Here is a 12,239-nt window from a genome sequence, read left to right on the forward strand (position 1 = left end):
TTTTATATATATAATATTATTATATATATATATATATATATATATATATATATATTATATATATATATATATATTATATTATATATATATATATATATATATTATATGTATATATAAATATATATATACATATATGTATATATATAAATTATATATATACATATATATATATATTATATATATATATATATATATATATATATATATTATATATATCTATATATATATATATATATATATATATATATTCTATAAGATATAGATCTATATATATATATATATCTATATATACTATATATATAGATATATATCTATTTTAAATATAAATATATATATATGTATATATATATGTAATATATTTATATATATATATATAGATATATATATATATATATATATATATTATATATATATATATATATATATATATATATATATATATTACAATTTTTGCCTCACTCTCTCGGACTTATTATACCATTACAAAAACAAAACAAAAACAAATAAGAAAGAAAGGAAGGAACTCAGAGAGGAATAATTAGAAAGAAAAAAAAAAGGTGACAATAAAAGAAACCTTTTGAATATCAGAGGCGCCGAGGTGCGGGGACGAGGGTGGGAGGAGCGTAAACGCCTTGTGGCCAGACAAAAGAAAAAAAAAGGGTAAAAATCTGATAGAGGTAAAAATAGAAATCTTCCGAATTTCTGGAGGGGGTGAGAGGAAGGGGGTGCGGGAAATGGGGTGGAGGGGGGGGGGATTGGTATACGGGGTGTCCTAAGCGTCTAATCATATTCCGGAGAATAATTTCCAGCCGAAATTGCGTGACTTCATTAGTGTCACAGTGCCTCTTCTTTCTTATTTCCACCAGGACGAAAAACAGGAATGAGTTCGGGATGTGAATGGAAAAGGGTAGTAGGGGCAGGAGGAAAGGACGCTTTGGGGGGGGGGAGGGGGGGGAGGGGCCAGGCTTTCATTCTCTCTTCCGTCTCTTTCACCAAAGATGCTCCATCAACAATTTCTTTCAGAATTTTTTTTCGTTCTCCCAGGATATTATCTCTCTCTCTCTCTCTCTCTCTCGTTTATCAGCAATGATTCCATCAGGAATTAGTTTTAAAACTTTTTATCAAGATTCCAGTACATTAATGTGATATCTGTTGATTTTGTGACTAAACGTTCCCCCATCACTCCACAGAGGTAATTTTCTGTGTAATTCTCCATATAACTTTATAATTTCTCGCCTATCAACCTTGTTATAGCTCTCTCTCTCTCTCTCTCTCTCTCTCTCTCTCTCTCTCTCTCTCTCTCTCTCTCTCTCTCTCCATAAGCATTGTTTACTTTACCAATTTCTTTTTGAATTTTAGTTCCTTCACCTTTACAGTATTTCGCAGAATTTTCTGATGCGAAATTTAACTCTCTATGTTCCCAAAGACAAACTGATCAGAAAGCCCTTTTCCCCGCGCTATTTCCCAGGCATACTTTATCCATTTGATGTCCCAGTGGTAATGGAAAGAAGCTGGTGCGTTTCAGTCTTAAAACACCTTTCAAAAAGACTGCTAAATTTGAGGGGGGACTGATAAGAAAAAGTTGGCGAAGGTCAAGTCTATACTAGACGCGATTTTCATGGCAGTTCGGAGGAATTGTTTGGCTGTCTCATCGGTAGCTGTAAGATTATATATTTATGATCACAAATCAAGTACAAATCTGTGGCAGTAAAATACGTTTATGCCTCATGGTAACTGAGGAATTTATTGGAAACCCGATCCTGCTTCGCAGGCGTTATGGCATACCATCAGGTGTTATTGTATTATGGAATTTCTGGTTTACTAGTTTGTTTGCTGAACCTTGTAAAATATTCGAACTCCTCGTGAAATGATTGCAGTTTTCTTTTACAACAATTTTGTGACTATATAAAAAATTCCTATAATGCAGAGATACTTTGCTATAATGCTAGGGGAGAGAGAGAGAACAAGGCGTGATCTGACCTTCAGCTTAGTCAGGACGCATATAAAATTTTCCCCTCATGCATAAGTTGTAAACATTATATCCCCAAATTAGCGTAAATTAAAACGTGATAAAATCTATGGTGAAATAGATCCATGTTTCACCAACGAAAATTAAAATAAATATACTATATCTTAGTATTATCAATTATTTTCCCGTACAGTTTAACATTCATATTATTTACTTTTTTTCTTACATCTTCATTCAAAAAATGAATCATAAATATCCTCTCCCTAAAATTTCCTGTATCTTTTATTCAACTCGAAATATCTTTTTCAGACCTTTTGTAGGGTTACTCCGCGAGTAAGCAAAAAAGGGTATCAGCATCGGAGAGGTTCAAAAATTATTAGGGACAAGATTTCACGCTGATGCCACCAGGTTCAAACAAATTCTGGCACACAATTTAATTCCGATTTTCGGAAGAAACCATATGTATCTGACTGCGTTGGCTGGAAAGGGGGGAGGGGGAGGGGGGGGGGGAAGGTGCGAGGAAGAATTAGGTTACCTCCGAGAGCTATAAATATTTCATTGTTCTTTTCCCCCGTCTTTCTTCCACTTCGCAGTAGGCGACTTTCTCCTGCCTTGCTCTTTCTCGCTACTCCTGTGCCACTTTCTTCTTCTCTCCCCTCTTATCCTCGCTATCGGCTCTCACAGCCGGAATCTAAAATAAGAGCCACATTATTCTCCAGCCTTTTGAACAACAATGCAAGTCTCGTCGGTAATAAAAATAAAAATATTTGTCCAAAGGGTATGGGATACTCATAAACTCCGATCGAGATGTTTACACAGGTTGCAGAATATAAAGATCTCTGGTTCTCCATCTCAATGGTGCCATAACCTCTCAGGGATATTTCAACTTCGGAGAATTCCTTAATGTGATCTATGGCCGGGATTTGCAGGGGAGGGAGGGAGGGAGGGAGGGAGCAAGGTGGAGGTCGGAGAGCCTGAGGGGGAGGGGGTTTGGTTGGGGGGGGGGGGGGGGTACCCTAAAGAATCTTTGAGGCAAAACTCGGAAATATGTTCCAAAAGTGTTTGTGAATATTATCCCTTTTCTTCCCGGCTCTTCTGCGCAAGCGAACGCAAAATTGGTGATTTTTTGAGCACTGGGGAATGTCTGTTTGTTTACTCACTGGCGCGATATTCTCGGAACCTGGAATGAGAACACTAATATTTTATGCAATCAAGATTTAATAAGTCAATGACCTTTATCGTTGACGTCAGCATTTTGAGATGATAATCAGCTGAGCTCAGTCCTTACCTCTCTAGAGAGAGAGAGAGAGAGAGAGAGAGAGAGAGAGAGAGAGAGAGAGAGAGAGAGAAACAGGAACTTGAAAAACTGCCTTGTTTCATTCACCCTTGTATATGTAATTTATAAGACCTCGCCGATTTTCTTGACAGAAATTTGAAAAGGACGAAATGAACAATGATTGACCAATAATGTTGGTTGTATAGTACAGATGGCCCTTTTATGCCATCTGTACTATACAACCAAAAATAAACAAGGCGTGATACGACTTCCAGCTTACTCGGTAGGTGTACAAGATTTTCCCCTCATGCATAAGTTGTAAACATTATATTCCTACCTTAACGTAAATTAAAACGTGCCAAAATCTGCGGTCAATTAGTGCGCTGTTTCAGCAACGGAAATTAAAATCAATACACCATATTTTATTGGAAATATTTTTTCTGCACTGTTTAACATCCACATTATCTATCTTTTTTACATTTTCATTCTAATCGATAAATCATTAATATCCTATCCTAAAATTCCTGTATCTTTAAATCAACGCCAGACACCTTTTTCAGGCCTTTTTATGCTCTTCCATAGACCTTTCCTACCCCCTAACAAAAACAACAAGCAAGCAAAAATGGGTAAATAAAATAATGAAATTTACCACTATTAACTACCCCATGATAACCAAATTAGCTTAAGGCCTTAGTGAACGCCCACCAAATATCAGTCTTGCGTTGCAAATTCAAGAACCAGTATATCATACAGATATGAGAAAAATACTACCATTTTTCTTAGGGCACTTATAAATGGAATTTTATTTTTCATGTAAAATAAAATAGCGCACCATTTTCAGACCAAAAAGGAAAACATTACAGGCTTAAGAGTTTCTCCGAATATTTTTATGTTCTGAGACGGGAGACTGGAGATTCGTGTGAAGTTCCAGGAAAATACAGCACAGGAATACAATAGGGGCAGGACTTCACTGGAGGCAATGGTATTGTGATGATGTTTTCATACCATCTACTATATAGCTTGAATTGCATTCAATACTAAATACTGAAAATTTAAACGTCAAAAGAAATAACGAAAGCCGCTTAATGTTGTTTAGAGGTCTTCCAATGGGCACGAGGCCTTACCTTCTCATATCTATACTGTCCAGCCCTGAAAAAGTTTTGGAATTCTTCCCCAATCTCCTTGTTTGCCCAGTTCATATCACATTCAGATTTATTTTAATTCTTTCTTCCTTTTATACAATTTACAAACACGACTGAGACTAGACAAAGACATGATGGGGCACGTGCCGAATAAGTAATTTATTTCTATTTGCATTTTCTGTTTCTATCAGACCTGGATTACACAAGGAATAAGGTTCCTGGATTAGGCAAGGGAATAAGGTTCCAGGATTAGGCAAGGGAATAAGGTTCCAGGACTGGACAATGGGAATAAGGTTCCTGGATTAGGCAAGGGAATAAGGTTCCAGGACTGGACAAGGGAATAAGGTTCCTGGATTACACAAGGGAATAAGGTTCCTGGATTAGGCAAGGGAATAAGGTTCCTGGATTACACAAGGGAATTAGGTTCCTGGATTAGACAAGGGAATAAGGTTCCTGGGCTAGACAAGGGAATAAGGTACCTGGATTAGACAAGGGAATAAGGTTATCAGTTTCATCAGCCTTTGTCAAAATAATATGTGCAGATACTATACGAGAATAACAGAAGGCACAAAACTAATCCGTAATTTAAGACAAAGTCTGACCACATTACCTTGGCAGCGTCATTTGATTAGCTTTTCTGACTTCATATAAATGGAGAACTCTTGCATTGTTTTCCAGCGGGCCCAGTCGTGTATCAATTTACTTCAATGCACTGGGTTCAATGATGTTCAAGCACCCATAGGCCACAGCGGAAGAATGTGGCACTCCGGCCTTAGAAAATTTACTCATAGCATGAATGACTTCATTACTGCCTCCAGAAACGAGACTGCAAGGACAAGAATTAAGCCTAGGAAACAAATTTGGTCAAGTGATGTCCTGGAGCAAAAATATGGCCACTCACTCTTTTCCACCGCATTCCATCTCCATTAATTGTCCGATCTTTCTGCCACGTCGGATATCATGATAAAACCTTGCAATATTCTAGAAACGCAGGCCCGAAGCTTTTCAACACAACATGAATCTCTGATTCGTGTTCATAGGTTACTAATCTGCAGCCTGCAAATAAATTAAAAGTGTCCTGGACGTTTCCACTTAGCGGTCCACTTCTTGAAGGTGAAGCAAAAACGGGAGTTCTTACCAAGCATGGTGTTCACGTCTTCTTGGATTTCCATGGGTCTGACACTCATTTTGCATACTGTCCTGTGACACCGAGATCCTATTTGTCATTAGTGACTTTTACTAGGCCTCACTTGCGAGATGATGAAGACAACACAAATGAGTTCTTGTGTCTATCTGTAATGAGTGGTTACAGTATAATGCACCCGTTATCTTTTGCTCCTGCCATTCATACTTTATGAGGTTTGGCTGTTAGTGGCAAACCTCTGATATCAATGCAAACCTGATATCTGGTATGTCATCTAGGTCCATCTCTCATGAGAATGACCAAAAGTGAAGGGAATTCTACCACCAATGGCTACTTGGTACGCAGTCCGATACAAAAAAAAAAATCCAGAAAACCTGTTCGTGTGACACTGCCTAAGCACGACGCAGCTGCTATTCGGTATTAGCATCCAGGAAGCAAACCAGACACCGGATTGAATTATGATCCTCCCCAGGGCAATAATGAGGTCTCGCAAAAACAGGATCGGATTATTGGATCCATCCGCCTGCGAAGTGAGAGTCAATAAGGAGGAAGAGGATATTCTGTTTTGGGTTACACAAATAATTATTGATAAATTTAACGAGCTGTATTTCTCTACGAAGGCCCGGCGGATCACACGAGGAACCAAACGTCACCCTAGAACAAAAATGGAAAAGGCTTAAAGAAGAGAATGGGAAACCTGAGAAAGAAGAAAATTGGAAAACAAGAGGGATCATTTCAAAGATAACTATAAATATACTTCAAAATACTATTGTCTATAAGTGATATTGTTCGCATTTACCAGTACAAAAGAAGGCTAAAATGTAAGAAGCCCATACGAGAGTAAACTACGAATAGAAAGAAAAAAAAAGTATGATAGACCCTTCAATAGGCCAGAGGCAGCAAGAGAGGGCGGTAAAAACAAAAACATAAAAAAACAGGGAATAATCTGGTAATTCAGTAGCACTGTTTCTCCCATTTCCGATGGCCTTCGGTACTCTGTTCATAAACCAAATACTCGTAAACCTACGTCATGAAATTGCATATCGTCGTTGATTTTCCCATGAGCAAATCCTACTATCCAGGTGAATCACTCTCGTGTAAATTTGGACCAATCTCGAGTGAGGTTCTGCCTTGACTGTCAGGTTATACAAATTACCAAATACATGATGAACAAACATACAAACAAATGAATAAATAAATAAATAAATAAATAAATAAATAATAAAATAATAAATAAATAAATAAATAAATAAATAAATGTGTCAATAGGACAAGAATATATAATATATATATATATATATATATATATATAATATATATATATATATATATATATATATATATATATATATATAATGTCAAACAAATAAAACTGACATGCAGGTAAATAAACATACACATAAATAAATAAGTAAAAAATAAATGAATCTATCAATAAATGTGTCAATAGGACAAAAAAAAAACTATTTGGATAAACCTACATTAATCGAAAGACCTTAATCTGGCGAACTATGTCTGCAAATCTCCAAATATGTAAAGTTACTTACATCTAAGCAGGTGCCAAGTAGGTGCAAGTGAATGCACGTACGTTTTGGGAAATCGGCAATGCCTTCTTTTGTTGATTATGTTTATACGAGGCATGGGACCTCTCAACGACAGAGCTTATGGGAGGGAGGGATGGAATTCGACCCCCCTCCAAGAAGACGGCAATATTATGTTTATTTCTGTAGGACTAATACCAAAGGGACAGAACGCCAACATCCTGACCTGGAATAGCTCAAGAAGGGATGTAAATCGACGGCCTCTTGAAAAATGGAGAACGGGATTGGTTACATGAATGCAGAGAGAGAGAGAGAGAGAGAGAGAGAGAGAGAGAGAGAGAGAGAGAGAGAGAGAGAGAGAGAGAGAGAGTTCAGAAGACAACTGCTTGTAACGGATAGCAAACATGCCCAGCAAAACAGGTTTGTTAGGTGACTCTGAAAACATCATTAAGAACTGATCAAGACATTTGTCTTATACACACAAAGACTAAACTGACTGTGGACAAACAAAGCGGGGTTAGTGTAGAAAACAACAATGCATCGCACAATTTACATTTTCAACCGTGAAATAAGAACAGATAGAAGGGCAAGGCCGTGACACTACAACGGAAAGAAATCGGGTCAAGAATGGGCATTCACCAAAAAGAACGCCGTCGTTCAATTACATCAAAACGAATGCTGCGTGAGTCATACAATTTTAAGAACATTCCAAAGGGATGATAATGGAACTAAAAAAAACAAAGGAAAAATAAAAACAGTTCCCTAACGAGGAGAGGAATGGTTTAGAGAGACGGCAAGGAGACAGATTCACGAAAAACAAACCAAATAAGAGAGAAATACTCTACAAGAGGTGGGCAGGGCTGATTCAGGGTGTATTAAACATGGTGAAGGAAATCATCTACTCGTAAGTCGAGCCAAATGTCCCATTTTTTTAAAGCAGCAGCTTAAGTAGCAGACCTACTCGGCATGTTTGGGGTCACTTCAATACCCAGACTGTTCATGGAAGTGGTCAGAGAAAAGTGAGGGTAAATAAATAGTCAATACGGCCCGGTAATCCATTGGTTAAAAATTAAACCTCTTTTTACATGCATACCAGAAAATGTACTGAATACACACAAAATCAATTATTAGAAAAGTAAATCCACGATAACGTCTGTTTGATCTTGTTATTTAAAATACAAAGCAGAAACCTTTCGATGACCAGCACGGTCCCCTTTGTCAATCTGAATATAATTACTAACAGTGACCATACAAGAACTTTGTTTTTTGACTAGTTTACAAATAGCCTGTTTGATGATGTAGTTGGCACTTCACGTTATCCCATCGTTCTCCAACGGCAAACCAGCTAATCGCCTAGATCTTCGAAGTGGCGGTTCGTCTCTTGAATCGTTTGATATGTTGTCCATAACAGGTTGGGCGCCTGCAACAAGGGACACGGGATGTGTCCCTGTTACCTGAACGAAAGAAGATGAGGCAGCGGCAGTATCAGAGGTGTCTAGATTATGGTGTTATTACTATGCAAGCTTTCTCTGTTATAATCTCTTATAAACTGAGTGAAAATTGTTTCATTTAAAATAAAATCTTCTTGGGTAAATGCTTTATTACCTTCCATAGAGAGACCCCTGTTAATAATTGCTCCTTCAACCAACCTTCTAATACCTGTATCCTTACTATTGAAAATGACTTATGACTCGTTCCAATTTATGCGGTGATCGTCATTTAAACTATGTGAGACTAGTGCATTGTTCTCAGAATGCAAATTATAAGCTCTTTTGTGTTCATTGATTCTGACTGGTAGTCCCCTCCCACTTTCTCCGTAATATTTCTTATCGCAATCCAGACAAGGTATTTCATAAACACCAATTTCTTTGTTAAAACTTTGGTTGGAGTTATTATTTTGCATGAGACAGCCTTTGAGTGTATTCTTATAGTTGAAGACCAGGTTGACCTTTTCTTCACCTTTTTTCATTAACTGTTTTTCTAATATTTCGTAAGTTAGGATTAAATGGTAAGGTTAGATATTTTTTTTTATTCTTTTATGTTTTCATATTGCCTTTTCTGGATAGCATAATTTTCCAAAAACTTCTTTTATGTGATGAAGTTTTTTATATGATGAAGTTCGCTGTCAATAGAATTCAGGATCACATCCAGAAAGGGCAGCTTATTTTCTACTTCATATTCCACTGTAAATTGTAAACTAGTCAAAAAAACAAAGTTTTTGTATGGTCACAATTAGTAATTACATTCAGATTGACTAGGAGGACCGTGCAGGTCATCGAAAGCTTTCTGCTTTGTATTTTGAATAACAAGATTAAACAGACATATTATTGTGGATTTACTTTGCCATTACATTTTATTAACTCATGTTATTATGTGGTTTCTTTGAAATCAATTATTATTATAATTAGTCAAGCTTCTATCCAAGTTGAAAACGCAGGAAGCTGTGAGTGAAGGGAATCCAATCAAATCTATAAGTGAAATCACTAAGAGAAACAGATAAGGAACAAAAATCACAGTATCAAATGAACCTCATTCGAGCCTTTTCGACCTAAAAATTAATTTGTAACCAGCCTGAAACTGAGATGTTCCAACGATCCAACTAAATGAGCAGGAAGATCACAGGACAGTTGAGTCCCAGCTGCAAAGAAATTCTAGAAAACTGTGGCGAGGTGAGACTGAATTCGCAAATGAAAAGGCAGGGAAGCTAGAATGAACTGCAAATCAACTATTGCGAGGATCGGGTTGTAGCTTGGGAAGATCTGACAGTCAGGGAAGATCAGAATAAATCAGAATATTTCTGAGATCTGCAACAATCAATTCAATTGATGAGGTGACTCAGCTCATGAAAACCAAACTGGAGAACAATGCTGAACATAGAGGAAATAAAGCATTTATATATATATATATATATATATATATATATATATATATATATATATATATATATATATATATATATATATATATATATATATATATATATATATATATTATATATGTACTTCTGAAGCCGTTTTACTTTTTTTGGAAATGACGGCCAGTCAACAGAATAATATCAAAAACGTTTGAAGGCAATTTTGAATAAGCGTTCATCATGTCTGATAACCATTGCACAATAAATCTACTGATATTTATTGTCTATGAAAATTTACATTATCATAATCGAGTACATATAACCACCAACGTGTCGGTTTTCCTATCATGATATTTTCATGTTATCGTTAACTCATATTTGACTTCTGAAAGTGAAACCCGAACTTTTGTTCTCCAACAACAGTTCGACTATTCTACTGAGGGTCTTTGTCAACTCTCCATGTCTGAAACTGTCCGACTATCTAAAAATCAACCTTTCGTTGAGAAAAGGGCATCTTTTATGCATGGCCCAGTGTGGTTATCGATAATAAAATATTCACCTAGAATATTTGTTTTAGTCATGCATGTATTGTTCCCAAACAATCTAGCCAATTACTGACAGCAAGCTACATGGACATCAGAATATCAATAGAAATACAGATGTCTTTTTTTTTTTTTTTTTTTTTTTCAAAGTAGGAAAGCTTCAATAAACGGTGTCTCAACTTTTAAATTTCAGTGATTCTATAAAAATACAAATGTTATTAGTCCCTGCACGTGTTTATAGCAATAGTCTAGCATCCTTTGTAATACTGGATCTTCGCTTTGCGTCACAACAAATTATAACAAGACTACTTTACATCAGATGACATGCACACAAAAATAAGTTTTAAATGGCTGTGGTAAAAAGAAAACATCCAAAGACAGTCTATTTTCTAAGCATTACTCACCAACCAAAAATACCTTCTCAGCAGTACGACGTCAACGTCCCAACCTTACCTGGAGAGAATCAAAAAGAGAAATAAAATTAAAACAGGATTTAGTAAGTCATCATTTTTGAAGAATCTATTCTTCACTGAGTCTCAGGTGACTGGGCTTGTTATTCAAACCGAACTTTGTTTACCATTGCTCCATCCGATCTCCAGATTCAGTTTACCTTCCTTTACACCTGGCATCTAAAACCGGTAACTCCTTTTTGGGGCTGTGATTGGTTAAAGAGGAAACGGGAATGGAGGCTCGAATTGGGTTTCTTTAGTGTGAAATTTTAACCAAGTTACCAACTTCGCAAAAGAGAGATTATGGCCAAAAGGAGGCTTTTATCCCGTCTATACTAGTCATATTCAAGACAAAACTAGAAAACAAGGAAACGTTTCCTATTTGCTTTTAATACACACACACACACACACACATATATATATATATATATATATATATATATATATATATATATATATATATATATATATATACTATGCTAGAGCAGGGATTCTTAACAGGGGGTATCCATACCCCTTTGGAGTATAAGAACCATATGCTGGGGGTATGAAACTTGATCTCTGGCTATTTGTATATATTTGATTTTAATGTGTGAATGTATACATGGGGAAATTTTGTAAATAAATAACTATATAAAACTAAATAAAAATTATTTTTTGATTTTCTTGTATGTTTCTATTCCTAGCTATTCATACCTAAAGTATGTATTAAAATAAGTATATTAAATAAAATCTTCAACGAATTGGACTTCAGTGGACTTGGGCAAAAGGGGTATTGAACCATATTGGGCAATTCAATGGGGGTATGGAATCATCAAATGCTTAAGAACCCCTTTCTGTATTTCATGCCCGACAGAATAACCAGAGAAAGGGCACTATTAGCTACTGTTAGGACTTTACCATAAAACAACAGCAAATCTACATAGACAATAATAATAATAATAATAATAATAATAATTAATAATAATAATAATAATAATAATAGAAAACGATCACGCAAAGATTCTCTGGGACTATTTGGTATCAGAACAGATAGGGTGATACGCGCAAATAGACCAGACTTGACGTTGATTGACAAAGTCAAGAAGAAAGTATCACTCATTGATGTCGCAATACCAAGGGGACACCAGAGTTGAAGAGAAAGAGAGGGAAAAAATGGATAAGTATCAAGATCTGAAAATAGAAATAAGAAGGATATGGGATATGCCAGTGGAAATCGTACCCTTAATCATAGGAGCACTAGGCACTATCCCAAGATCCTTGAAAAGGAATCTAGAAAACTAGAGCTGAAGTAGCTCCAGGACTCATGCAGAAGAGTGTGA

At 36.1% G+C, this 12,239-nt stretch overlaps 1 protein-coding gene across 2 annotated transcripts in view; it reads right to left on the reverse strand.

The window, feature by feature from the left end:
• The window catches only part of LOC135220497 (hemicentin-1-like), a 669,901-nt gene that overhangs the window by 423,769 nt on the left and 233,893 nt on the right, over positions 1-12,239 (reverse strand). The gene's annotated exons all lie outside the window — the stretch shown is intronic.

This window comes from Macrobrachium nipponense, chromosome 2 (assembly GCF_015104395.2).
Source record: "Macrobrachium nipponense isolate FS-2020 chromosome 2, ASM1510439v2, whole genome shotgun sequence".
Taxonomy (NCBI): domain Eukaryota; kingdom Metazoa; phylum Arthropoda; class Malacostraca; order Decapoda; family Palaemonidae; genus Macrobrachium; species Macrobrachium nipponense.